Genomic DNA, 27650 nt, shown 5'->3' on the forward strand with positions numbered 1-27650 from the left:
ACACCTGTGTTCCCCACAACAGTATGAAACTATCGGTTATGCTGAAGAGCAAAACGATGGATTTGCGTCTGTTCTCCATCTCCCGGTCCCTGTCATTTTCAGCAAAATCAGAAAGAAAGGACAAAAGTGGTTAAAATAATTTCAAACATGTCAAATGCCGCCCATGAAGGAGATGTATTGCAGCTGTTGTAAGAACACAATCCCAGGGAACACCATCAATTATTACTGCAGGCCCGCATACGAAGCCCCAGGGGACAGTCTGCAAACAGACCAGTACACTCACTGTCCCGATAACCACAGCCGCCGTTCTCTTGGTGCAATATTTTGTTTTCAGCTTCTCACAGCAAATAGACACAAATTGATCGACGGTGAAAGCGACAGTCAGCCAGACTGAGGACACAGTGCTCCCAAAAATCAACCAGAAACTGAATCTGAACACTGGAGTGACTCGCGGAAGCGATCTAGGAAAGAAAATCCTAGCAGTTCCCCTCAGCAGCGGATCGGAGATAACGACCAGGAGATCGGCCGCTGCCATTCCCACCAGGTAGCGAGTGATACATTTGGAGAGACCGCACCTTCCCCGGGACAGGGTCTCAATGGCCACCAAGTTCTCTGGAAGACAGAGACAAGAAACAATTTGAGAAAATACTGAGCAGAAGCCATTGCAGTTATACCAGCAGATTGGGTAATATTTCCAATTTATGGATGCTTTTTAGCGGTGGAAGGATCGACAGAGGGCACTGCCCTGGTATAGAGAGAAAACTTGTTTCCAGAGTCAAATAAATTGATTAAGATCTGAATACGGATTGCTTACGGATGACCGAATTATGAAGGGAGTGGAAAGCGGAAACTGGATAATAACCTCTTCAGAGTCGATACTGGATGGAACAATTTCAGCTGGCACCAACATTAAATGATGGATGCACTGTGCAGGCCCTTGGGAACCTCTATGGAATATAGAACAGCCCACGTTTCGGGCCGAGACGCTTCGGCCGGACTGGAGAAAAAAAAAAGCTGAGGAGTATAATTAGAAGGCAGTTGTAGGGCAGATAGAAACACAAGTTAATAGGTGAAATCTGAAATGGAAGGGACAAAGTAAAGGGCTGGCGAGTTGACTGGTGAAACGTTTGTATGCGAGACCGACAGTTGCTCAAGCTGCAAGCCTTCTCCTCTCCTCGCCACCGATGCCATCCAAGGGAAGGGCATTAGGACCCAAGCAGCTTGGCACCCGGTGTCGTCGCAGAGCAATGTGTTGTTAAGTGCTCTGCTCAAGGGCAAAACCCGCTGCTTCAGCTGTGGCACCCCAGTGGCCTTCAGACCCAACGACATAGGCAGGATGAGGGATGAGGTCCTGAAGTGTGAGTTTCGGGAACTAGGCAGATGGCTGTAGAACAGGACCTCAAGGGTGGCGTTCTCAGGATTGCTGCCAAAACTACGTGATAGTGATGTTAGGAATTGCAGGAGATGACAGTTGAATGCGTGGCTGAGGAGTTGGTACCGTGGGCAGGGTTTTAGATTTTTGGACTGATTGGGATCTCTTCTGGGGAAGGTGGGACCTGTACAGATTGGATGGGTTGCACCTGAACTCGAGGGGGAGCAATATCCTTGCTGGTAGGTTTGCTAGCATGGTTCGGGAGGGTTTAAACTAATTTGAAATGGGGATGGGATGCGGAGCGATAGAGCAGTGAAAGAAGTGCATGGAGTAAAGCCAAATCCAATAAATAGACAGGCTTTGCGGAAAGAGAAGCAGAATAAAGGGTGTAAAGGTAGGAAGGTAGAAGGGCTAAAGTGTGTGTACTTCAATGCAAGACGCATCAGGAACAAAGGTGATGAACTGAGAGCTTGGATACATACATGGAATTATGATGTAATGACATTTACGAAGACTTGACTGGCACCAGGGCAGGAATGGATTCTCAATATTCCTGGATTTCAGTGCTTTGAAAGGGATAGAGAGGGGGGAAAAGGGAGGAGTGGTGGCATTACTGGTCAGGGTACTATTACAGCTGCAGAAAGGGTGGGTAATGCAGCAGGATCCTCTTTTGAGTCCGTATGGGTAGCAGTCAGGAACAGGAAGGGAGCAGTTACTCTACTGGGGGTATTCTATAGTCCCCCGGTAGCAGCAGAGATACCCAGGAACAGATTGGTAGGTATATTTTGGGAAGTTGCAAAAATAACAGGGTTGTTATCATGGGTGACATTAACTTTCCTAATATTGATTGGCACTTGATTAGTTCCAAGGGTTTCGATGGGGCAGAGTTTGTTAAGTGTCCAGGATGGATTCCTGTCACAGTATGTTGACAGGCCGACTAGGGAGAATGCCATACTAGATCTAGTAAAAGGTAACGAACAGAGTCAGGTCACAGATCTCTCAGTGGGTGAGCATCTGGGGTTCAGTGATCTTTAATCTTATTTGCCACTCATAACCTGTGACTTGTGTTACCCTTCTGATTTCCTCTTTCAAATTCTCTGTACACTCTTGATGTTATTTAATTCAGTGCTCTTTACCTGACACATGTTTCCTGTTACATGTCAATCTCCCAACATCCCTTGCCATCCAGGTAGATTTTCTGGAATTGCCGTCTGTGCCCTTCCTTCCTACAGGTATTCAGTGACCCTGAACTCTCACTGCTGCACTCTGAAATGCCACTCATTTCCCCAGTGTAGATGTATTTGCAGATGCCTTGAAAACGCATTCAGACTTCACAGCTATATTCACACTCTACTGTCTCATTTTCTCAATATTGAAGTAGGGTTTTTGAGCTAATCTACAATACATTGTCCATCATGTCGAATCAATAGAAAAATCCCAAAATCTCACAACAATTCCTGAAATGTTAAAAACAAATATGTGAGGCTGCGAAAGTATCCACACCCTTTGTAATTGCTACACTAATATTCCATTGGTGCAAAATACTGCATAAACTTACCAACTCACCCTATCTGCTGATATAGAATTTGGCAGAATCACCTGTTCTAAAGTGAATTCTAAAGTAATCAATGTCCCCTCTCTCTCGAAAGACCAATACCATGGCAGATTTTCAACTGATCAACCAAAAATGAAGTTAAAGAACATTCAAGACAAGTCAGTAAAATGATAATAGAGAAACACAAATCTGAGGAAGGATACGAGACCATCTCAAAGGCATTGAACATACATTAGAGCTCAGTGCAGTCCATTCTAAAAAATGGGGAAATTATCAAACCGCAGCCATAATACAAAGTGCAGACGGAGCCCTCTAAACCTAGTCACTGGAGAAGAAAGGCCTTGTAATTAAGGCTACCGTTAACTTCCTGGCTCTTCAATCCCTTTCCTTTACAAATCTTGTTAATGAAGAATGCAAAAGTAGAACGTCACATTTATATATAAAAAAAGCATATCGCTTATGTGTAAAGACTTTGTAAAGAATCATTTAGAAGGTGTTGTAAAGATGTGGAATAACGTATGCTGGTCAGATGAGACTGAAGTGGAAATCTTTGGCATCAACACTATGCGGTATGTATGGTATAAATCAGATATTGTACATCAGCAAGGTAATACGATTCCTACTGTAAGGTGGAGGTAGCATCGTTGTATTGTATACATTTCTACTGCAGGGCAAGCAAATCTAGTCAGAATCGACGGGAAGATGAATATTGATAAATACAGTGTTGCCGCATAATAATCTGCATGGAAGTTTACACTGGAGAGGAAGTTTGAGATTCATCAGGAGAACGGCCCAATGGCTGGAGTAGCCATTGAGTGGTTTGAAATGAAGAAAATTGATATCCGTGAATGGCCCAGTCAGAGTCATGACATTAAACCAATCGAACGTCACTGACAAGACCACAGGGTTGCTGTCAATCTAACCTTGCACAGCCTATGCAATTTAGCAAGACTGAGTGGGCCAGTCTTGATTCATCACGCCGTGCAAAGCTGACAGACACTTATACAAAATAACTATTGGTTGTAATGACTGTAAAAGATGATTCACTTAGGACTGACTAAGGGATATGAATACCTATGAACTGCCAGCATTTCAGTTTTCAGTTTTTAGTTCCTTATGCTTTACCTTTGTCCATGCGTTTGTGCTCTTCTGTGGAAAACAAGAGCATAAGTTTTACAAAAAATAAGATTCCCAGTTAAATTGGTCAAAGCACCTCACTGTAATTCTCATTTATATAAACAAACAGTTGAGGATGAATATTTTTCAAGGCACTGTAACTACTTGTCACCCACATTATTCAGATGTGGTTTATGATGATGAATGGGCCTAAGTTTCCAACTATCCATCTCTCTATCCCCAGAAGTGATTTGAAACTTTCTGTGTTCTGTGCTGATTAGTCCAAATGTTCTCATCCACGACATTTTGACCACCTCCATGCACAATACTCAGTAGACTATCTATGTACTGGTAAGGAAAACTCTTTTGGATGCATTTTAAGAAGCCCACCTCCAATCCTTATGCACAAAGGCAATCCAATTAAATCTCTCAAATTTTAACATAAAAAAATTCTCACCTCTGTTGTGAAACCATTCTCCATTACTTTTAATCACCACCTTTCTGGGAAAACAACTATGCTTTCACCTTGATCTGTTCCATAAGGCTCCTCAGTATTCCTGCCTTTGCTGTATCTAAATACAATTCTGCATATTGATCTGATTTGAAAGCCATTTGCCAAACCTCAGCCCAAGTTGCTAGATGATCCACTCTGAACTATCTGCAGCACCACCTATTTTAGTGTCATTTGTGATGTATACATTCACATCGAAATCATTCATAAACATTTCAAAGCAGCTGATGCCACAGAAGGGACACCAGTGACATATCACAAAACATAACACTCTAGCCTGAGAAACAAAGTATCATCCTCTGCTTCCTACCACGGAGGAAATTGTGAATCCGATCTGCTCACTCCCTCGGGATCCCATGGAATCTAACCTGTTAGACTAATCTGCTATGAGGGACATTGTCAAAGGCCTTGCTAAAATCCTTACAGAGCACATATACTATTCTAAATTTGTATACAATCTCTGTTACCTCCTTAAACCTGACCACAAAGCCACAATTGTGTCACCGAAGACAATGACCTATAACATGAAAAGCAGTGATCTATCAGTCCCCAGAGTCAGTCTCACCTGAGATCATCCAGCAGACTGTCAAGCATCTTGCATTGAAATAAAAGCCGTTTAAATTAATTGACTTTCCTCTCCTTTCTCTGTGCTCCTGTCTATCCCGTTTCACAATTTTCTCTCAATGGCGACAGTATTATCCCCTGCTCGGGGTCACACTGACGGCCACACTATTTCGAGCATCACTTGCAAATCTGCAGGATATTGGTGTCCCTTCAGTTCAGGAGCAATCCTTCTCGGGTACAGGTCTCTCGACTTCAGAAGATAATGCAGTGATGCAAGTGTTACGTATTCAGGCAACAATAAATATATGTGGGTTAGGCAAGAGTTTTTATAACAAATAACACGTTTATTAAACACTGAAAACAAACCCCCCAAAAGTTAACAAACACTAACGTAACCGGAAATCAGCTGCTGTGCGGCAGCTAAACAGTTCTTAAAGCAATGTTGCAAAAACAGTTCTTTAAAATGATAATGCCAAAAGTTCGAAATGCTCACAGTCCATTTAAAATGAGAGACTTTTTAAGGTGATTTAAATTCTCTTCCACGTCGTTTTTGTTCAGTTTCCAAAGTCGAACTCTTCCCACGAAGAATTTTATGAAACGTAACGGCTTAAAGGCACTGACCTTCTCTTCCACACTATTCTCAATCTTTTCTGGTATTTCCCAGAGATTTACACGAGAATAGTCAACGAAATCCGTCCGAATAATGATCAAACAAGGTCGAACCTCTTTCACCGTCGAAATTCGATTCCTCTCGATCTTTAACTCCCGAACTCCGATCATCACATTCCACTAGCATTATTGTAAAGAAACTGCTGGCAATGACCTTTTAAACTTTCGGCATTAGATAAAACTTCATCTTTCAACTAAACTGCGTCATAACATTAAATCACGCAGTGGCATGAAGTCAACATTGCAAATCCAGCCACGAACTGCCTCACCTCACAGGGTGGGGTCTTCCTTTTATACCTGTAACAAAAACCTGTCACATGACATCTACTGGCGGGAAAATGACGTCACTCCACCATCACAAGACCATTACCTCAAGTCCAGTAAAGCTTCTACCCCATTCACGTGACAAAGGTACCACTGTCACGTGTCACGGGTACGTAACACAAGTTACTTCAATCCTGCTTCCCTCTATCAAGCTCTGAGCTCCATATTCATTCCATATTCCCCAGTGGACCATCTGCATACCGCTTCTAGAAACAATCCTAAAGACACATACAAAGGAATGCACCATCCAAGACACCGGTGGTATGGGAGCACCAGTCATCCAGGGGAGATTATTCACCCACCACAGCTCTCCATTGTTTTCTGTTGGAAGGGGGCGTTGGGAGCGGACCCAAATGCAAGGCACAGGCACTGAAGTACTAGGAGCTGGACAAAGATTATCAAGAATGCAAGGAAAGCCGAGAAGCAAGGATGCACAAGAGGGTAATCCAGAATGTGCAAAGCAGAAGCCGACAGAATCAAAGCTGGACACGGACACAGGAACAGGACTAGAAATGTTCACAGGGTCTGGACTATGACTTGGACTTGGAGTACGGTGACGTGGACGAGGAACTCCGAACTAGGAGACAGGACAGGGACTCTGAACCCGGGTCTTGAATCGGATTCGGAACCCAGGTTTAGGCTAGGACTCAGGACCAGGATCTTGGGTAGGCCTCAAGATTAGCATCTTGACTCAGACTCGACGGGAACATGAAGCCTTGACTCGGACTGGACTGGAACATGAAGCCTGGACTCGGACTGAAATGGAACAAGAACCCTTGACTTGGACTGGACTGGAACACGAAACCTTGACTCGGACTGAACTTGAACACGAAACCTTGACTCTGATTGGACTGAAACACAAAACCCGGACATAAACTAGACTGTAACAAAAAGCCCGCACATAGACTTGACTGGAACACAAAGCCTTGACTCGGACTGGACTGGAACACGAAGTATTAAATCGGGCTGGACTGGAACACGAAGCCCGGATATAGACTGGACTGGAACACGAAGCCTTGAATGGGACTGGACTGGAGCACAAAGCCTTGAATGGGACTGGACTGGAGCACAAAGCCTTGAATGGGACAGGACTGGAGCACAAAGCCCGTACATAGACTGGACTGGAACACGAAGCCTTGAATGGGACAGGACTGGAGCACAAAGACCGTACATAGACTGGACTGGAGCACAAAACCTTGGAGGGGACAGGACTGGAGCACAAAGACTGTACATAGACTGGACTGGAACACGAAGCCTTGAATGGGACTGGACTGGAACACAAAGCCCGGACATAGACTGGACTGGAACACGAAGCCTTGAATGGGACAGGACTGGAACACAAAGCCCGTACATAGACTGGACTGGAACACGAAGTCTTGAAGGGGACAGGACTGGAACACGAAGCCTTGAATGGGACAGGACTGGAGCACAAAGCCCGTACATAGACTGGACTGGAACACGAAGCCTTGAATGGGACAGGACTGGAGCACAAAGCCCGTACATAGACTGGACTGGAGCATGAAGCCCGTACATAGACAGGACTGGAGCACAAAGCCCGTACATAGACTGGACTGGAACATGAAGCCCGTACATAGACAGGACTGGAGCACAAAGCCCGTACATAGACTGGACTGGAGCATGAAGCCCGTACATAGACAGGACTGGAGCACAAAGCCCGTACATAGACTGGACTGGAACATGAAGCCCGTACATAGACAGGACTGGAGCACAAAGCCTTGAATGGGACTGGACTGGAGCACAAAGCCCGGACATAGACTGGACTGGAGCACAAAGCCTTGAATGGGACTGGACTGGAGCACAAAGCCTTGAATGGGACAGGACTGGAGCACAAAGCCCGGACATAGACTGGACTGGAACACGAAGCCTTGAATGGGACAGGACTGGAACACAAAGCCCGTACATAGACTGGACTGGAACATGAAGCCCGTACATAGACAGGACTGGAGCACAAAGCCCGTACATAGACTGGACTGGAACATGAAGCCCGTACATAGACAGGACTGGAGCACAAAGCCCGTACATAGACTGGACTGGAACATGAAGCCCGTACATAGAGAGGACTGGAGCACAAAGCCTTGAATGGGACTGGACTGGAGCACAAAGCCCGGACATAGACTGGACTGGAGCACAAAGCCTTGAATGGGACTGGACTGGAGCACAAAGCCTTGAATGGGACAGGACTGGAGCACAAAGCCCGGACATAGACTGGACTGGAACACGAAGCCTTGAATGGGACAGGACTGGAACACAAAGCCCGTACATAGACTGGACTGGAACACGAAACCTTGAATGGGACAGAACTGCAGCACAAAGCCCGGACATAGACTGGACTGGAACATGAAGCTTTGAATGGGACAGGACTGGAACACAAAGCCTTGAATGGGACAGGACTGTAACACAAAGCCCGTACATAGACTGGACTGGAACATGAAGCTTTGAATGGGACAGGACTGGAACACAAAGCCTTGAATGGGACAGGACTGTAACACAAAGCCCGTACATAGACTGGACTGGAGCACAAAGCGTTGAATGGGACCGGACTGGAGCACAAAGCCCGGACATAGACTGGAATGGAACACGAAGCCTTGAATGGGACAGGACTGGAACACAAAGCCCGTACATAGACTGGACTGGAACACGAAGCCTTGAATGGGACAGGACTGGAGAACAAAGCCCGGACATAGACTGGACTGGAACACGAAGCCTTGAAGGGGACAGGACTGGAGCACAAAGCCCGGATATAGACTGGACTGGAACACGAAGCCTTGAATGGGACTGGACTGGAGCACAAAGCCCGTACATAGACTGGACTGGAACACGAAGCCTTGAATGGGACAGGACTGGAGAACAAAGCCCGGACATAGACTGGACTGGAACACGAAGCCTTGAAGGGGACAGGACTGGAGCACAAAGCTCGGATATAGACTGGACTGGAACACGAAGCCTTGAATGGGACTGGACTGGAACACAAAGCCTTGACTCGGAATGGACTGGAACACGAAGCCCGGACAAAGACTGGACTGGAACAGCAAACCTTGACATGGACTGAACTGGAACACGAAGCCTTGACTTGGATTGAACGGGAAATCGAAACCTTGACTTGGACTCGTCTGGAACATGACTGGGAATGGACTGGAACACGAAGCCCAGACATAGACTCGACTGGAACACAAAGCCCGGACATAGACTGGACTGGAACACGAAGCCCGAATATAGACTGGACGGGAACACGAAGCCTTGAATGGGACTGGACTGGAACACAAAGCCCGTACATAGACTGGACTGGAACACAAAGCCTTGAATGGGACAGGACTGGAGCACAAAGCCCGTACATAGACTGGACTGGAACACGAATCCTTGAACGGGATTGGACTGGAACACGAAGCCCGGACATAGACTGGACTGGAACACAAAGCCTTGAACGGGATTGGACTGGAACACGAAGTCTTGAAGGGGACAGGACTGGAACACGAAGCCTTGAAGGGGACAGGACTGGAACACGAAGCCTTGAATGGGACAGGACTGGAGCACAAAGCCCGTGCACAGACTGGACTGGAACATGAAGCCCGTACATAGACAGGACTGGAGCACAAAGCCATGAATGGGACAGGACTGGAGCACAAAGCCCGTACATAGACTGGACTGGAACACAAAGCCTTGAATGGGACAGGACTGGAGCACAAAGACTGTACATAGACAGGACTGGAACACAAAGCCTTGAATGGGACTGGACTGGAGCACAAAGCCCGTACATAGACTGGACTGGAACACGAAGCCTTGACTCGGTCTGGACTGGAACAAGAAGCCCGGACAAAGACTGGACTGGAACACGAAGCCCGGACAAAGACTGGACTGGAACAGCAAACCTTGACATGGACTGAACTGGAACACGAAGCCTTGACTTGGATTGAACGGGAAATCGAAACCTTGACTTGGACTCGTCTGGAACATGACTGGGAATGGACTGGAACACGAAGCCCAGACATAGACTCGAATGGAACACAAAGCCCGGACATAGACTGGACTGGAACACGAAGCCTTGAATGGGACAGGACTGGAGCACAAAGCCCGTACATAGACTGGACTGGAACACGAATCCTAGAACGGGATTGGACTGGAAAACGAAGCCCGGACATAGACTGGACTGGAACACAAAGCCTTGAACGGGATTGGACTGGAACACGAAGTCTTGAAGGGGACAGGACTGGAACACGAAGCCTTGAATGGGACAGGACTGGAGCACAAAGCCCGTACATAGACAGGACTGGAACATGAAGCCCGTACATAGACTGGACTTGAGCACAAAGCCTTGAATGGGACAGGACTGGAGCACAAAGCCTTGAATGGGACAGGACTGGAGCACAAAGCCTTGAATGGGACAGGACTGGAGCACAAAGCCCGTACATAGACTGGACTGGAGCACAAAGCCTTGAATGGGACAGGACTGGAGCACAAAGACTGTACATAGACTGGACTGGAACACGAAGCCTTGAATGGGACAGGACTGGAGCACAAAGCCCGTACATAGACAGGACTGGAGCACAAAGCCTTGAATGGGACTGGACTGGAGCACAAAGCCTTGAATGGGACAGGACTGGAGCACAAAGCCCGGACATAGACTGGACTGGAACACGAAGCCTTGAATGGGACAGGACTGGAACACGAAGCCTTGAATGGGACAGGACTGTAACACAAAGCCCGTACATAGACTGGACTGGAACACGAAGCCTTGAATGGGACAGGACTGGAACACAAAGCCCGGATATAGACTGGACTGAAACACAAAGCCTTGAATGGGACAGGACTGGAACACAAAGCCCGTACATAGACTGGACTGGAGCACAAAGCCTTGAATGGGACAGGACTGGAGAACAAAGCCCGGACATAGACTGGACTGGAACACGAAGCCTTGAAGGGGACAGGACTGGAGCACAAAGCCCGGATATAGACTGGACTGAAACACGAAGCCTTGAATGGGACTGGACTGGAACACAAAGCCCGTACATAGACTGGACTGGAGCACAAAGCCTTGAATGGGACAGGACTGGAGAACAAAGCCCGGACATAGACTGGACTGGAACACGAAGCCTTGAAGGGGACAGGACTGGAGCACAAAGCCCGGATATAGACTGGACTGGAACACGAAGCCTTGAATGGGACTGGACTGGAGCACAAAGCCCGTACATAGACTGGACTGGAACACGAAGCCTTGAAGGGGACAGGACTGGAGCACAAAGCCCGTACATAGACTGGACTGGAACACGAAGCCTTGAATGGGACAGGACTGGAGCACAAAGCCTTGACTCGGAATGGACTGGAACATGAAGCCCGGACAAAGACTGGACTGGAACAGCAAACCTTGACATGGACTGAACTGGAACACGAAGCCTTGACTTGGATTGAACGGGAAATCGAAACCTTGACTTGGACTCGTCTGGAACATGACTGGGAATGGACTGGAACACGAAGCCTTGACTCGGACTGGAGTGGAACACGAAGCCCGAATATAGACTGGACGGGAACACGAAGCCTTGAATGGGACTGGACTGGAACACAAAGCCCGTACATAGACTGGACTGGAACACAAAGCCTTGAATGGGACAGGACTGGAGCACAAAGCCCGTACATAGACTGGACTGGAACACAAAGCCTTGAACGGGATTGGACTGGAACACGAAGTCTTGAAGGGGACAGGACTGGAACACGAAGCCTTGAATGGGACAGGACTGGAGCACAAAGCCCGTGCATTGACTGGACTGGAACATGAAGTCCGTACATAGACTGGACTGGAACACGAAGCCTTGAATGGGACAGGACTGGAGCACAAAGCCCGTACATAGACTGGACTGGAGCACAAAGCCTTGAATGGGACAGGACTGGAGCACAAAGCCCGTACATAGACTGGACTGGAGCACAAAGCCTTGAATGGGACAGGACTGGAGCACAAAGACTGTACATAGACAGGACTGGAACACAAAGCCTTGAATGGGACTGGACTGGAGCACAAAGCGCGGATATCGACTGGACTGGAACACGAAGCCTTGAAGGGGACAGGACTGGAGCACAAAGCCCGTACATAGACTGGACTGGAACACGAAGCCTTGAATGGGACAGGACTGGAGCACAAAGCCCGGATATCGACTGGACTGGAAAACGAAGCCTTGAAGGGGACAGGACTGGAGCACAAAGCCCGGATATAGACTGGACTGGAACACGAAGCCTTGAATGGGACTGGACTGGAACACGAAGCCCGGACAAAGACTGGACTGGAACAGCAAACCTTGACATGGACTGAACTGGAACACGAAGCCTTGACTTGGATTGAACGGGAAATCGAAACCTTGACTTGGACTCGTCTGGAACTCGAAGCCCGGACAAAGACTGGACTTTAATAGCAAACCTTGACATGGACTGAACTGGAACACGAAGCCTTGACTTGGATTGAACGGGAAATCGAAACCTTGACTTGGACTCGTCTGGAACATGACTGGGAATGGACTGGAACACGAAGCCCAGACATAGACTCGACTGGAACACAAAGCCCGGACATAGACTGGACTGGAACACGAAGCCTTGACTTGGACTGGACTGGAACACGAAGCCTTGACTTGGACTGGACAGGAGCACGAAGCCCGGATATAGACTGGACTGGAACACGAAGCCTTGACTTGGACTGGACTGGAACACGAAGCCTTGACTTGGACTGAACTGGAACACGAAGCCTTGACTTGGACTGGACTGGAACACGAAGCCTTGACTCGGACTGGACTGGAACACGAAGCCTTGACTTGGACTGGACTGGAACACGAAGCCCGGTTGTAGACTGGTCAGGAACACGAAATCCTGACTCGGACTGAACTGGAACAAGAAGCCTTGACTCGGACTGGACTGGATCGGAAAGCCCGGAAATAGACTGGACTGGAACACAAAGCCTTGACTCGGACTGGACTGGAACACGAAGCCCGGACATAGACAAGACTGGAGCACAAAGCCTTGTCTCGGACTGGACTGGAAGAAGAAGCCTTGACTTGGACTGAACTGGAACACGAAGCCTTGACTTGGACTGGACTGGAACACGAAGCCTTGACTTGGACTGAACTGGAACACGAAGCCTTGACTTGGACTGGACTGGAACACGAAGCCTTGACTCGGACTGGACTGGAACACGAAGCCTTGACTTGGACTGGACTGGAACACGAAGCCCGGTTGTAGACTGGTCAGGAACACGAAATCCTGACTCGGACTGAACTGGAACAAGAAGCCTTGACTCGGACTGGACTGGATCGGAAAGCCCGGAAATAGACTGGACTGGAACACAAAGCCTTGACTCGGACTGGACTGGAACACGAAGCCCGGACATAGACAAGACTGGAGCACAAAGCCTTGTCTCGGACTGGACTGGAAGAAGAAGCCTTGACTCGGGCTGGTCTGGAACACGAAGCCCGGACATAGACAAGACTGGAGCACAAAGCCTTGTCTCGGACTGGACTGGAAGAAGAAGCCTTGACTCGGGCTGGTCTGGAACACGAAGCCCGGACATAGACTGGACTGGAACACAAAGCCCGGACATAGACTAGACAGGAACACAAAGCCTTGACTTGGACTGAACTGGAACACGAAATCCTGACTCGGACTGGACTGGAACAAAAAGCCCGGAAATAGACTCGGCTGGAACACAAAGCCTTGACTTGGATTGGACTGAAACACGAAGCCCGGACATAGACTGAACTGGAATACGAAGCCTTGGTGCGGACTGGAACGAAACACAAATCCGGACATTGACTAGACTGGAACACAAATCCTTGACTTGGACTGAACTGGAACACGAAGCCCGGACATAGACTGGACTGGAATACGAAGCCTTGACTCGGGCTGGACTTGTACACGAAACCTTGACTCGGGCTGAACTGGAACACGAAGCCCGGACATAGACTGGACTGGAATACAAAGCCTTGACTCGGACTGGACTGGAACACGAAGCCCGGACATAGACTAGACTGGAACGTAAAGCTCGGAAATTGACTAAACTGGAACACGAAGCCTTGACTTGGACTGGACTGGAACACGAAGCCCGGACATAGACTGGACTGGAACACGAAGCCCGGACATAGACTGGACTTGTACACGAAACCTTGACTGGGGCTGAACTGGAACACGAAGCCCGGACATAGACTGGACTGGAATACGAAGCCTTGACTCGGGCTGGACTTGTACACGAAACCTTGACTCGGGCTGAACTGGAACACGAAGCCCGGACATAGACTGGACTGGAACACGAAGCCCGGACATAGACTGGACTGGAACACGAAGCCCGGACATAGACTGGACTGGAACACGAAGCCCGGACATAGACTGGACTTGTACACGAAACCTTGACTCGGGCTGAACTGGAACACGAAGCCCGGACATAGACTAGACTGGAACGTAAAGCTCGGAAATTGACTAAACTGGAACACAAAGCCTTGACTCGGACTGGACTGCAACACGAAACCCGGACATAGACTGGGCTGGAACACGAAGCCTTAACACGGACTCGACAGGAATATGAAGCCTTGGCTTGGACTCGACTCGAACATGAAGCGTTGACTCGGACAGGACTGGAACACGAAGCCCGGACATAGACTAGACTGGAAAACGAAGCCTTGACTTGGACTGGAGTGAACCATGAAGCCCGGACATAGACTAGACTAGAACACAAAACCCGGACATAGACTACACTGGAACACGAAGCCTTGACTTGGACTGGACTGGAACATGACACGGCCATAGTGGGGTGTGTCAGGAATGGATAGGAGGAAGAGTATAGGAAACTGATACAGGACTTGGTGATCTGGTGCAACTCAAACTACCTGCGTCTCAATATCACCAAGACCAAGGAGATGGTGGTGGACTTTAGGAGATCTAGGCCTCATATGGAGCCAGTGATAACTAATGGAGAATGTGTGGAGCAGGTTAAGACCTACAAGTATCTGGGAGTACAGTTAGACGAGAAGCTAGACTGGACTGCCAACACAGATGCCTTGTGCAGGAAGGCACAGAGTCGACTGTACTTCCTTAGAAGGTTGGCATCATTCAATGTTTGTAGTGAGATGCTGAAGATGTTCTATAGGCCAGTTGTGGAGAGCGCCCTCTTCTTTGTGGTGGTGTGCTGGGGAGGCAGCATTAAGAAGAGGGACGCCTCACGTCTTAATAAGCTGGTACGGAAGGCGGGCTCTGTCGTGGGCAAAGTACTGGAGAGTATAACACCGGTAGCAGAGCGAAGGGAGCTGAGTAGGTTACGGTCAATAATGGAAAACCCTGAACATCCTCTGCATAGCACCATCCAGAGACAGAGAAGCAGTTTCAGCGACAGGTTGCTATCGATGCAATGCTCCTCAGACAGGATGAAGAGATCAATACTCCCCAATGCCATTCGGCTTTACAATTCAACCGCCAGGAATAAGATATGTTAAAGTGCCGGGGTTAGGACTAGATGTATTTAAGTAAACTACTTAAGAACTTTTTAAAAGCTATTATTAATGCTTTTTGAGAGGGTGATTTTAGATGCATATCATATTTTTACTGAGTTAAGTATTGTATGTAATTAGTTTTGCTACAATAAGTGTATGGGACATTGGAAAAAATGTTGAATTTCCCCATGGGGATGAATAAAGTATCTATCTATCTATATAGACTGGACTGGAACACGAAGCCTTGTCTTGTACTGAACTGGAACACGAAGCCCGGACATAGACTAGACTGGAACACAAACCCTTGACTTGGACTGGAGTGAACCATGAAGCCCGGACATAGACTGGGCTGGAACACCAAGCCTCGACGCGGACTCGACTGGAACACGAAGCCCGGACATAGACTGGAGTGGAACACGAAGCCTTGACTCGGACTGGACTGGAACACGAAACACAGAGCAGGGACTCCTCCTTGGAAACAGGACATGGGGCCGGTACTCCTCTTAGACACGGAACACGAGAAGACAAATTTCCACTCAAGGTACCGGCCAACGGCCGGACCTACCCAGCGGTGCGAGTGCACAAAGACAATTCTGTCCCGAGCTTTATAGGCTCATCAGTCCGGTGCTTATTTCGGTTTCCGTGGCGTAGGATACAAAGAGACATCTCCCAACTCAAGCTGGTGGTAATCGTCCACACCTGCCTAGCGAAGGCGAGGACACAAAGAGACAAGACCACACTGCGATAGACGGTTCCTTATCTTGACGCGTAAATGCCCCAGTCTCACTCCAGCGGGTTAACTTGACGGCGATACTGACGAAATCACAGACGAGGCTGCAGACGAGGTTGCAGACCAGGTTCTGACGGGGACGGTCCAGCAAGGAATCGCTGGTTCCCAGTGCTATTTATGTTGCCTGCCCGACACTCGGATCAGGTGCTTCAAGTAAGGCACCCAACTGAACCAGGGTCTGGACTGTAATCGGTAATGTGACTTATTGGACCGGACCGTGACCTTTACACATTGACCCATAACCTGATGACGCATCTGTTCCTCTCTTTTACGGTGTATTGGCCTACAGTGTAATCCCGTCAGAGAGATTGCACTTTTTTTACACCCTGGGTTCTACCCCTGGGGTCTTATTGGGTAAGCCTCCGGAATGAACTCGACCTTGTTACATTCTGCCTTGAGTTGTACAGCAACCAACTTCATTTATCTCCCTCTGGACTGACTGAATCATATGAATACTGGAATATTTAAATACCAGTCCTGCCCTTCTCTCAAACAGATCTCTGTAATGGATGAATCACTGTGCCATGTCCTAATCCAGGCTCTGAGTACGGCTGCTTTAACTGTTCTACACCCGGCACTGATATAAACTCACTTCAGCCCTTCGGTGCTTCTGTGCTCATTAACGTGGCCTCATTTTGACTTCCTATTGGCGTTCCTCGTCCTCATGTCCACCTTCCGCTCAATGCTACTTACTGACCTGCAGCCCTGCATCCCAATACCCCCTCAACGTGACACATAATAAAAATCATCAAGGTGGCTCCAGCAAGAAAACCTGTGACAGTATTAGTTCCCTTTTGGTTTTACAGATCCTCCTTACATCAGTCCCACTTATTCTTGAAGAAAGTAAGTGAATAAGAGAATTCAGGAAGAGAATCTGTGATCCTGATGTCCAACCACCTGCAACGGATTGTAAGCCACATAATAAAGTGCTCAATTTATCATCTCTTACCTCGCAAGCATGCGGCAACTGGAGAAATCCTGAAATAACCACACCAGAGTTCCTACTATCTAACTTTCTGCCCAACTCCCTAAATTGTCATTGCAGGACTTTCCCTCTGTTGTTAGTTCAAATATGAACCATCACCTCTGTCTGCTTACCCTGCCCTATCAGAATGGCCTGTGCCTTCTCAGAGACATCCTTGGCCCTGTCATGATGGAGGTAACGCAGCATCCTGCAATCTCACTCATTTCCATAGAAGCGCCTGTCTGTGTCCCCTCAGCTAGAATGTTTGTTGTATGTGCTTCATATCCTTCTATTCATGTGCTTTCTCATAGACTGCTGGCAATGAAAATGGCTTTCAAATTAATTCACTGTGGTCTTTTTTTATTCATCAAATGAGGCTGCACACGTGTTGAAACAAACACTTTGTTAAAACTCGTAAGATATTAATACAGAAGGAAAAAAAAACCAAATGTCAACATTAGTAGCGGTACCTAATTCAAGAGAATACTTATCACCCACTAAACCAGCCGATCTTAGTGATGGATGGGAAAATAATCCGACAATATCATGCAGGCTGCTCTCTCTCTCTCTCTCTCTCTCTCTCTCTCTCTCTCTCTCTCTCTCTCTCTCTCTCTCTCTCTCTCTCTCTCTCTCCCTCCTGTCTCCCTCACGATATCTCATTCGCTTCACGATCACCCTCTCCTTCTCTCTTTCTGTCGTTCCCATACACCCTCTCCCTCGTGCTCACTATCGCGACATCTCCGTCGCCCTCATACCTTCACCTACCATTCTCTCTCTATATATCTCTGTCACACCACCCCTCTCTCTCTCTGTCCCTCCCTCGTCATGCCTCCTTATGTCGCTTTCCCCCCGTTCACCATCGCTCATACCCTCTGCCTCACGTCCTCCCTCACGCACTTAGCCCTCGCGCAGTCTCCTGCCCTAACTCAATTTCTCTATCTGTATATACAGAGTTACAAGTGAACGTAACGGTACTTCGTGTCAATTGTAGAAAAAAACGTTACAATCCCCTTACAGGAACGTAGTTCATTGGAAGTGAGAAGGAGAACCTACAGGTAGAGAAAGAGTAGCAAAACAGAGTGATGAAAAGAACGGCTTGTGACGGGATCAAGAGTGGTTCATACAGACGAAAATATACTCCAACATCAGTCAGTTATGCCAGAACCGGGAAGCAGGGATAACAGGTTCGCCACAAGCTTCAGTTTAACAGGGCGAGACGTGATTTGCAAAGGGGATTTCTCTGGGATGCCGAGCTCAGTGATGCCGTCGGGATCAGCTGTAAACAGTTGATTCGTGACTTTAAGGCAGCACACAAAATGGAAAAGTGTAAACAATTGACAGGAATCTGATGAAGGGCCTCGGCCGGAAGTGTCGACAGTTTCCTCTTTTCCATAGTTGCTGCCTGGCCTGCTGAGTTCTTCCAGAGTTTTGTGTGAGGGAAAGAGTAAACAACCAAGTTTTCCCGCCGAGAGCCTTCATCAGCTTCTCATTTTGTGTGTTTTCTCGAGTATTTGCATATTTTCTCGTGTTTGTTTTGTACCTCTGTTCATCACATTGTTTCCATTTACCCACAAGTAGGCGGATAGAATAGGGTGCAGGAAGGCGAAGGAATCTGATTTGCAATACATTACACTATATATTTCTAAAGTTTAATGAGTTTCAAAATACCATACATTGGGTATTTCACAGCATTCTTTAATTCCTCTCGGAATTTGCTCTGAGTCAGGGCGTAAAAACACGTGTTGGTGCAGGAACTGAGAATTTGCAGCATTTCAGACGTGTGTTCTGTAATGTAACGGGGATCCGTCACAGAATAGGCAAAACTATCTGAAATCCGTTGATAGATAAAAAATACCACGTACGTTCCCCACAACAATATGAAACTACCGGTTATGCTGAAGAGCAAAACGATGGATTTGCGCCGGTTCTCCATCTCCCGGTCCTTGTCATTCTCACCACTCTTTTGTCCCCGGAGCCCCCTGCGGACTCGACTGGCCTCTAGAATTCGCCTGACAGTCAGAACATTGAACAGCAAGATCAGGAAAAATGGGACACAAGGGGTTAAAATCAGGTCAAACATGTCAAATGCCGCCCATGAGGGAGAGATTTTGAAGCTCGGTGTAAGAACACAACCCCAGGGAACGCCATCAATTATTTCTCCAGGCATGTATATAAAGCCCCAGGGGACAGTCTCCAAACACGCCAGTACACTCACTGTCCCGATAATCACAACTGCCGTTCTCTCGGTGCAATATTTTGTTTTCAACTTATCACAACAAATAGCCACAAATCGATCGATGGTGAAAGCGACAGTCAACCAGACTGAGGCCGCAGTGCTCGCAAACATGAACCATTGACTGAGTTTGCACACAGGAGTGATCCGCAGGAATGATGCAGGAAAATAAATCAGTACAGTCCACCACAGTAGCGCATCCGAGATAACGACCAGGAGATCGGCCGCTGCCATTCCCACCAGGTAGCGAGTGACACATTTAGAGAGACGGCACTTTCCCCGGGACAGAATCACAATCGCCACCAGGTTCGCTGCAAAAGAGAGACAGGGAATAGCAAGTTAAGTAAATACTGGGAAGAATCCAATGCAGCAAGGTGAGGAGATCCTGTAATATTTCCATGTTATTGTTGCATTTAGCGGAGAGAGGGTTGAGAGAAGGCGCCGAGCCGGCAGAGACAGAGAAGAGGTTTCCACGTTAAAATAAAGTCAATTTGATTTGAATACGGATTCCTTACTGATGAGAGAAATGTGAAGTGGCAGTGGGAATCTAAAACTGGATAACTACCTCCTCAGAGTCAATACTGGTTGGAACATTTTCTATTGGCGCCTTCCGCGTCTTGTCTGAATGTAATGAACAAACCCGGACTCTGATTACGGGATTCTGTCATTAGACAAACTTCAACTTCTATGTCGATCCCTGTCTGCGAAAAAACAGCCGAATGTCGGAACAAAAACGGGAAATGCTGGAAACGCTCATTCATGCAAACCGGAATACGCCGAAAAACAGTAAAGTATCTCTCCTCAGAACTGTTTTCAGAGAGATCCCTGACACGAGTTTTAAAAGTTGTATGTCTCCACACAAGCCGCTTGGAGTTTAGAGTTTCCAGCATTCACCCAGTCAGCTTCCTATTCCAGCATTTGCCAACTTCACAACAGAACATTGATTGATTCCAACAGACACAGCGCAGACTGACACAACCTCACGGACAGACTTGACGCCTCCCACTGAACCCATTACAGGGAAGCAAGTTAGAGGAATTGAACGTCCAGCAGCAAATTCGGTACCACAGTCAGATGTCTGCACCGGTATGACATGGAGTTATAAGTGAATACAGTTCACTGTTTCGATATCTATGTAGCACCACGTCGTTTGTGTTCAGCAACTGGCTCAGCAACGCGTCATTGTGTTGTCCATCAACTGCTTTATATTCAGACATAACGCAAACGTTTATTAAAAATCCGCAACAGATTCGTCTTACAACACGGAACTCATTTTCTGAAGTGTTACTGCCAGTCAAGGGTTTGATTGTTGCACGCAACTTAGAAAAGCGCTCACATACAAAGCCGACAATCAATTGTTATGATCTCCGTGGGCTAAATCAACACAATATCTGCAAATACAGTGCAGCTGCTAGAAGGCCAAAAGCACAGAAACATGAACATCCCGCAAGTGATCACAAACAGCAGGAAGAACGCTGCCTGACCCACTCAGTCCCACAGAAATTGTTCGATTCGCTGAATTCCTGCGGCGCTTTTTTTTTAGAAGCAAATTCCTACATCTTTAGTCGCGGTGTTTCCATTCCATTCCTGAAATGTGGAATACTTGGACTGGAATGTGAGAGTTTAAATCAGCGGCAGAATCTATCACAACACTCGGATTAAACTTCAATATCTACCCACGGCAGCTGACAACGCGGCTTACCGGGAATCCCAAAGGCTGAAATAAAAGGATAGTAAACTTCTCGAATCCGCCAGATGACCGGATTCACCATTTTAGTGAGAATCTGTGATTACTGTTGCTCCTGTATTCACAGCTCCGGCAGTCAGCTGATGCATTCAAAGCGGCCCTGATTTATACAGAGGATACGTCTCCGGAGATACGGTTACACACCTCAGTAACTTTTCTTCGATACAGTTGCTTGAACATACACTTTCAGTGAAAACTATTGTCTCCAATGTAAATATTGGGGCGGTTGGAGACAAATATATGATTTTTTTGGCATTACCTCAGCAGTGTCCGTGGTGGCAATTTGCCAATAGATTTAATTACAAAGACTGAGCTTTATCACGAAGCAGCTACATTTACAGATTTCTTCTTTTTTTGGCTAATTATTCATATCTGAACGGAGACCAGCGACACTGACCGATCCCTGCCTAGGTCCCTACAGCTTCCCATTTTGAACTGTCCTTCAGTCCTTCAGCTTCTTCCTGCTGACGCAATCTCTCTCTCTCTCTCTCTCTCTCTCTCTCTCTCTCTCTCTCTCTCTCTCTCTCTCTCTCTCTCTCTCTCTCTCTCTCTCTCACACACACACACACACACACACACACACACACACACACACACACACACACACACACACACACAGAGAAACCGTTGCAATTGTATACCAATGTCATAGTGAATGTCCTATTATATAAACGTACATACGATGTATAAATTACTTTCTCCTTACTTTCTCAATAAGCCTTGCATGGTGTACCTTATCAAATGCCTTGCTGAAATCCATATACACTACATCTACTACTCTTCCTTCATCAAAGTGTTTAGTCACTTCCTCAAAAAATTCAAACAATCTCGTAAGGTACGACCTGCCCTTGACAACGCAATGCAGAATACTTCTTTTCATATTATACCTCTCCAAATGTTCATGAATCCTTCCTCTCATAATCTTCTCCATCAACTTAACAACAATTGAGTTAAGAGTCACTGGTCTATAATTTCCTGGGCTATCTCTACTCCCTTTCTTGACTAAAAGAACAACATCAGTAACCATCCAATCCTCTGGAATCTCTCCCCATTGATGATGCCAAGTTCACCGCCAGATGCTCAGCAAGCTCCTCATTCGCCTCCCACAGTAGTCTGGGATACATTTCGTCGGGTCTCGGCAACTTATCTAACTTGATGCTTTCCAAAAGTTTCAGCACATCGTCTTTCTTAATATCTGCATGCTCAAGCTTTTCAGTCTGCTGCAAGCCATCACTGCACTCACTAAGGTCCTTTTCCAATGTGAATACTGAAGTAAAGTGTTCATTAAGTACCTCTGCTATTTTCTCCGGGTCCATACACGCTATCTCACTGTTACACTTGATGGTCATCTGCGAGTTGTCCTGGAACAACAGGTAGTGATGCTGAGGAGACATCAGGATCAGCTCGACTCCTTGTTCAGGGCAGTGGAGTCACTTTCTGCCAATGTAACCGACCTTGTGGCCCAGACTTAGTTACTCCAGCTGTCGCAGAGCGCCCATCAATATTCTGCGACTGCATCCTTCGCTCCGCCCTCCATGTTCTCGCTGACTCCTCTCATCCAAGATCCCCGTCTGCCTTCTCCAGGAATTTACTCAGGTGAGCCCGGTACCTGCCGCTCTTTTCTTTCCCAGTGCACCCACATTTTGAATTGCAGTCAGCAAACTTTCCGACTGATCGAGCCAAGGTAGCCTACGTTATCAAATTGTGCCAGTGAATTTTCCTCCCAGCATTCGCATCTGTAATCTGTCGGTCTGAATATCAACTCTGCCAGTTTCTCAATTCTGTTTTTTGGATTTGTCTGGATGTTTCGATCTCTCGCTGAACTTTGACGCCGACTTTGTTTGCACCCCGGCATTTGTTACTCAATTAATATCACTGTTTGCACAGTACTGGGTCTGCGATTGGATCCCTGCTCCAGCGCTCTGACATTACTGCAGAATGATCATTGTGACTTTATTTGTGTTAGAGTAATAGTCGAACGGGCCATTGTTTTGAGTCCGGATAACAGGTCCAGTTGTGCTGAACGAGATGGGATACGGAGGGCCCGTTCAAGCTGTATATCATAATGCAAAGTTTAGATCACGCTAGTTTTATATCGAGAAGTTAACAATCACAAGGAAAATCAGAGGCTGCCAGCAGAGCGCCCACAGGCGGCTCCTTTAAGTAGCTAGCGAAGGCCCGGATTCCAGTTCCGGAGGACGAGGATATTTAGTGCTGTCGTGAATAGGATGTCATCTGACGAGAAACAGCACAGGTAGTGGATAGGTTTGCTTTAACATTCGACAATATGTCGTAATTACACTTCTTTAAAATAATTTATTTTATTGCTTTACATTTAGAATAAGATTACTTTGCAATAACATCGACAAGGAGGTCATGAATTCATTTCTTTGAAGCTCGGGAAATATATTTGGAAACTGGTTGGGAAGCTTTCTACACTCACAAGGTGTGAAACAGCTCTCAGGGCTACCTGGTCACAGACTGACAGCCGTCAATATTAAAGTCAGGCGTCACACTCCATGCGCTTCGTCAAGAAGAATGGAGACATCTGATAGGCGTCCTCAGCGTTAGCTGCCCCACGAAGAGGGAGACGCAAACCTTGCGAATGTGTACCACGTGAGAGCTAAGACAAGCTTTGCCAGCACTGTCGTAATCAGTGAAACAATCGCGGGAAATGAACATGGTCACAGAAAATCAATTTGTATTTGAAAGCAATGCGCGGGCATCATGTTCCACACGTTCAATAGTTAGTTGGTTTGGTCGTTCAAAGAAAACGAGGAAGGCAGCAATGAATGAACGGGAGGTTCATTACAATAGGATACAAATTGTACACCTTCGTGCAGCAAACTGTAGCGCTGTAAAGGACAGGGTAATGTGGTACTGGCCGCAGCCTTCTGGTATGAGGGCAAACCTATTATTGTTTGGAGTAAGAGTCAAATAATTGACAGACAGACTGCTCTTAAAAATCATATTTCATGTTCATGACTGCGTTTTCTCCGCTATCGAGGATGACCCACGAGAAAGAGTCATGTTTGTTGATTGAACAACAAATCGCAGATACCAGATAATTCCTCTTCAACATTAAGGATCGAGATACCTCGGAACTTTTGCCACATTTCGTGTGACTTAAATACAATTATAAAACGGTGTGAAACCATATTGCAATTAACTTCTTTCACTGAATAACATTGCACAGCTTATGTTTTACTTCGCACTTTAAACCTAAACCACGTTAACCGTGTAGAGACGTTATAGTTTTATTTCCCTCAGTTTGTGATGACAGCAGAAAAGGACTCCATTTAACATTCGTGACACAGGGGTCTAATAACTGTGATACTTTGGCATTTAACCAATGCGTCCGAGATATCGGGTCTCCTCGTTCATGAAGTAAACCTGCACAATGCTATCGGCAGGATTAACAGTTGACCCGGGACTGCCCGACGTGAGTGAGAGAGAGAGAGAGAGAGAGAGAGAGAGAGAGAGAGAGAGAGAGAGAGAGAGAGAGAGAGAGAGAGAGAGAGAGAGAGAGAGAGAGAGAGAGAGAGAGAGAGAGAGAGAGAGAGAGAGAGAGAGAGAGAGAGAGAGAGAGAGAGTGATCACGGCGCAGAGCAATCTGAGCTCCGTCAGCATTGAGCATGCGGTAGTTTCTTGTCTACACGTTTAGTAAGCATATTTCAACATTATATATAAGTCGTCGTCCAGGGGAAGACAACTTTTGGCACCGCCCAACTGAGAAATGTCGTTTGCGTGGATGTCGCCTGATGTGTTGTCCGTTTACAAATCCGCGCTGCAAAATATCACAGTACACAATATGCAATTAAATGATTGAACTTTATAAATGTTACTCTGACAATAGGATTAGTAAAGAAAATAAAATTTTCAAAAAGCCCAATTTAAGGGAAATGTCAAAAGTGCAGGTTGGAGCTCACAAATACGGCCATTCATCAACCATCGACCTCCTCTGAGTGTCGCCGGCCTTCGGACTCTCGCTCCCAGTCCACTCCGTCTGGTGGTGACCTGGTCTCCCCACACGCGTCTTCCTTCTCTCGCCGACAGAAGACCGTTAAGATCTCTCTTAATGACTCACAAGAAAGAACAACATTTCTCTTATCGGATAGTTCCCATATTCCAAGTTTAGTTTTCTCAATTCATAACCCAAACATTGCTTTTACTGAGAAACTATTACATTAGCAGCGAAACCTTACAGCGCCCTACACTCTCACCCCACCAAACTTCGTCATGTCCAACCCTACTCGCAAACCCCAAAGCCCATTCCAGGTGTAAAAGGCAGTGAAGGGGTTACGCTCTGTTCGCCTGGTGCTACGTAGGTCAGCCTATTTGGTGGTCTCCTAATTGTCTGAGACCTTCGCAGCCTCTCGTCTAACTTTTCAGGTTTAGACGCTATTGGGGATACTTCCGGTCTATCACTGGTACCCACCTGCAACTCGGAGCCCTCTGTCCCGTGGCCAAACCGCGCTTCCTCCCTTGCAGAGTCCCGCTGCAACCCAGTCTGCTCGCACACAGCACACCCACCCCCTGACTGCACCTGACTTAATGGGAGAGGGGCCACGGGTCTCTTCCACAATCAATGGGGAGTTCGAGAAAGGAGAAATAAGCCACATCCAGGTCATTCATGTTCCGAATCAATATTCCTCTTAGTGGTGGGGCCGGCCTAACCACGCCTATTGGATTCCCTGCTATCGTCCCGCATTTCCGTAGACTCCTCTTACTAGGTGTAGGCTCCAGGTCGGGCTCTGCGTCTACAGGCTCCTCTTGACCCAGAGGCGTAGACCGTTCCCATAGGGGGACCACTCTCTATCCATCCTATCATACGGGGAGCGGTCCACCCCTGCTGTTAACATCCGGCACATCTCGGTTCTCAGCTCTGCCACAATCTCCATCTGCATTCCCCGATTTGGGAACGCCGCAGTTATTTAACCACCAGAGGCTACTACCGAGGACTGTACCCTGCTGACGGAGCCCTCCGTCGCCTCCGCAGCATTCGGAGGCCCCAAGCACTTGGACTGGGAGCTCTTGCTTATTTGGTCCATTCTTAACATCCACCTCAGCCGCCTGAATGACAACCCCCCCCCCCCACGCACACACACTTCCGCGCCACAAACAGCTTAGTTGCCTCTCTATCCGAAAAACGTAAACAGTATGCTTCTCCCCCTTCTACTGACGCATGTACTGAGACCCAGCCATGAGCTCCAGTGGACTCCCTGTCGTACCAAATACGCTCTCCAGTGCGGCTAGATACTGGCTAGGGGCAACGGAGGGTTGCCGAGTCTTCACAGCTCTTACTACGTCAGCCGCCAACCCTTTCATACGTTCAAACAATCTCTGTCGTTTTACGTCATCGTAGCACTGCCACTCATCTAACAAATGAAGTGGTGTGCTCCGCCGACGTCTCATACTCCTCTTACCCCTCGGGAGTGGGCGTTATTCCAGAGAATATTCTTAGCTTCCGATGGGGACTCTCTGCCTGTGCACTGGGCATTGATTCGCCAGGGAGGTAACGAGTGATGCCAACTCAGAACTCTCACTCTTCATTAGTTAGACATTCCATATACGACTACACTTTCCCCTCAGTCTTCAGAACCGATAGAATCCTGTTTTTGAAATCTCCGCCCCCAGCTACAGTGAAGTCAACTTGTGACGCTGTCTGCTCCGCTACCTTTTCCTCCTCCCTGACAGTATGGACAGCCTCGCCCAGGGAACCAATAGACGCCGGCCGTTCCATTACTGTTACGTCAGCGTTAGTCTGAACAAAAAGATGATCTAAGTTCACCATTTTATCAAAACCCCTTCTGCGATCTCAACTTTGCCAATACCTTTAACCGTACACAAAATCGAATTAACAATTTATCCAGGGTACGAATATCCACCGCACTCAACACGGACTCATTAATCACCGGAAACACCGCAGAAGCGCCCACCAATCCACCCCAGCAGCATCCATACCAGCACAGATTTAAATACACAGCCCACTGGTTCAGTGCTCGGTGCAATCACACAGCATCTAATGGAATCAATCCCGTGCGTAACCCCTACAATTGTAACACTCAGGCACGGCCAACACGTGTTCGACTACGGCAAGACAATTATGGACCCGCCAAACTGAGAAATCTCGTTCGTCTGGGAGCTGCGTGATGTGTTTCCCGGTTACAAATCCGCGCCGCAAAGCACCATATGCAATTAAATGACTGAACGTTATAAACCTTAAATCTGAGCACTCTGGCATGCACGTACTCAGCACTTTAGTTCACAGTTGCAATCGAGTAGAACCCTAGAACTCAAGGAAAGGAATAAGTAAAATACTGACACGAGACTGC

Source organism: Hemitrygon akajei, chromosome 28, assembly GCF_048418815.1.
Source record: "Hemitrygon akajei chromosome 28, sHemAka1.3, whole genome shotgun sequence".
NCBI lineage: Eukaryota > Metazoa > Chordata > Chondrichthyes > Myliobatiformes > Dasyatidae > Hemitrygon > Hemitrygon akajei.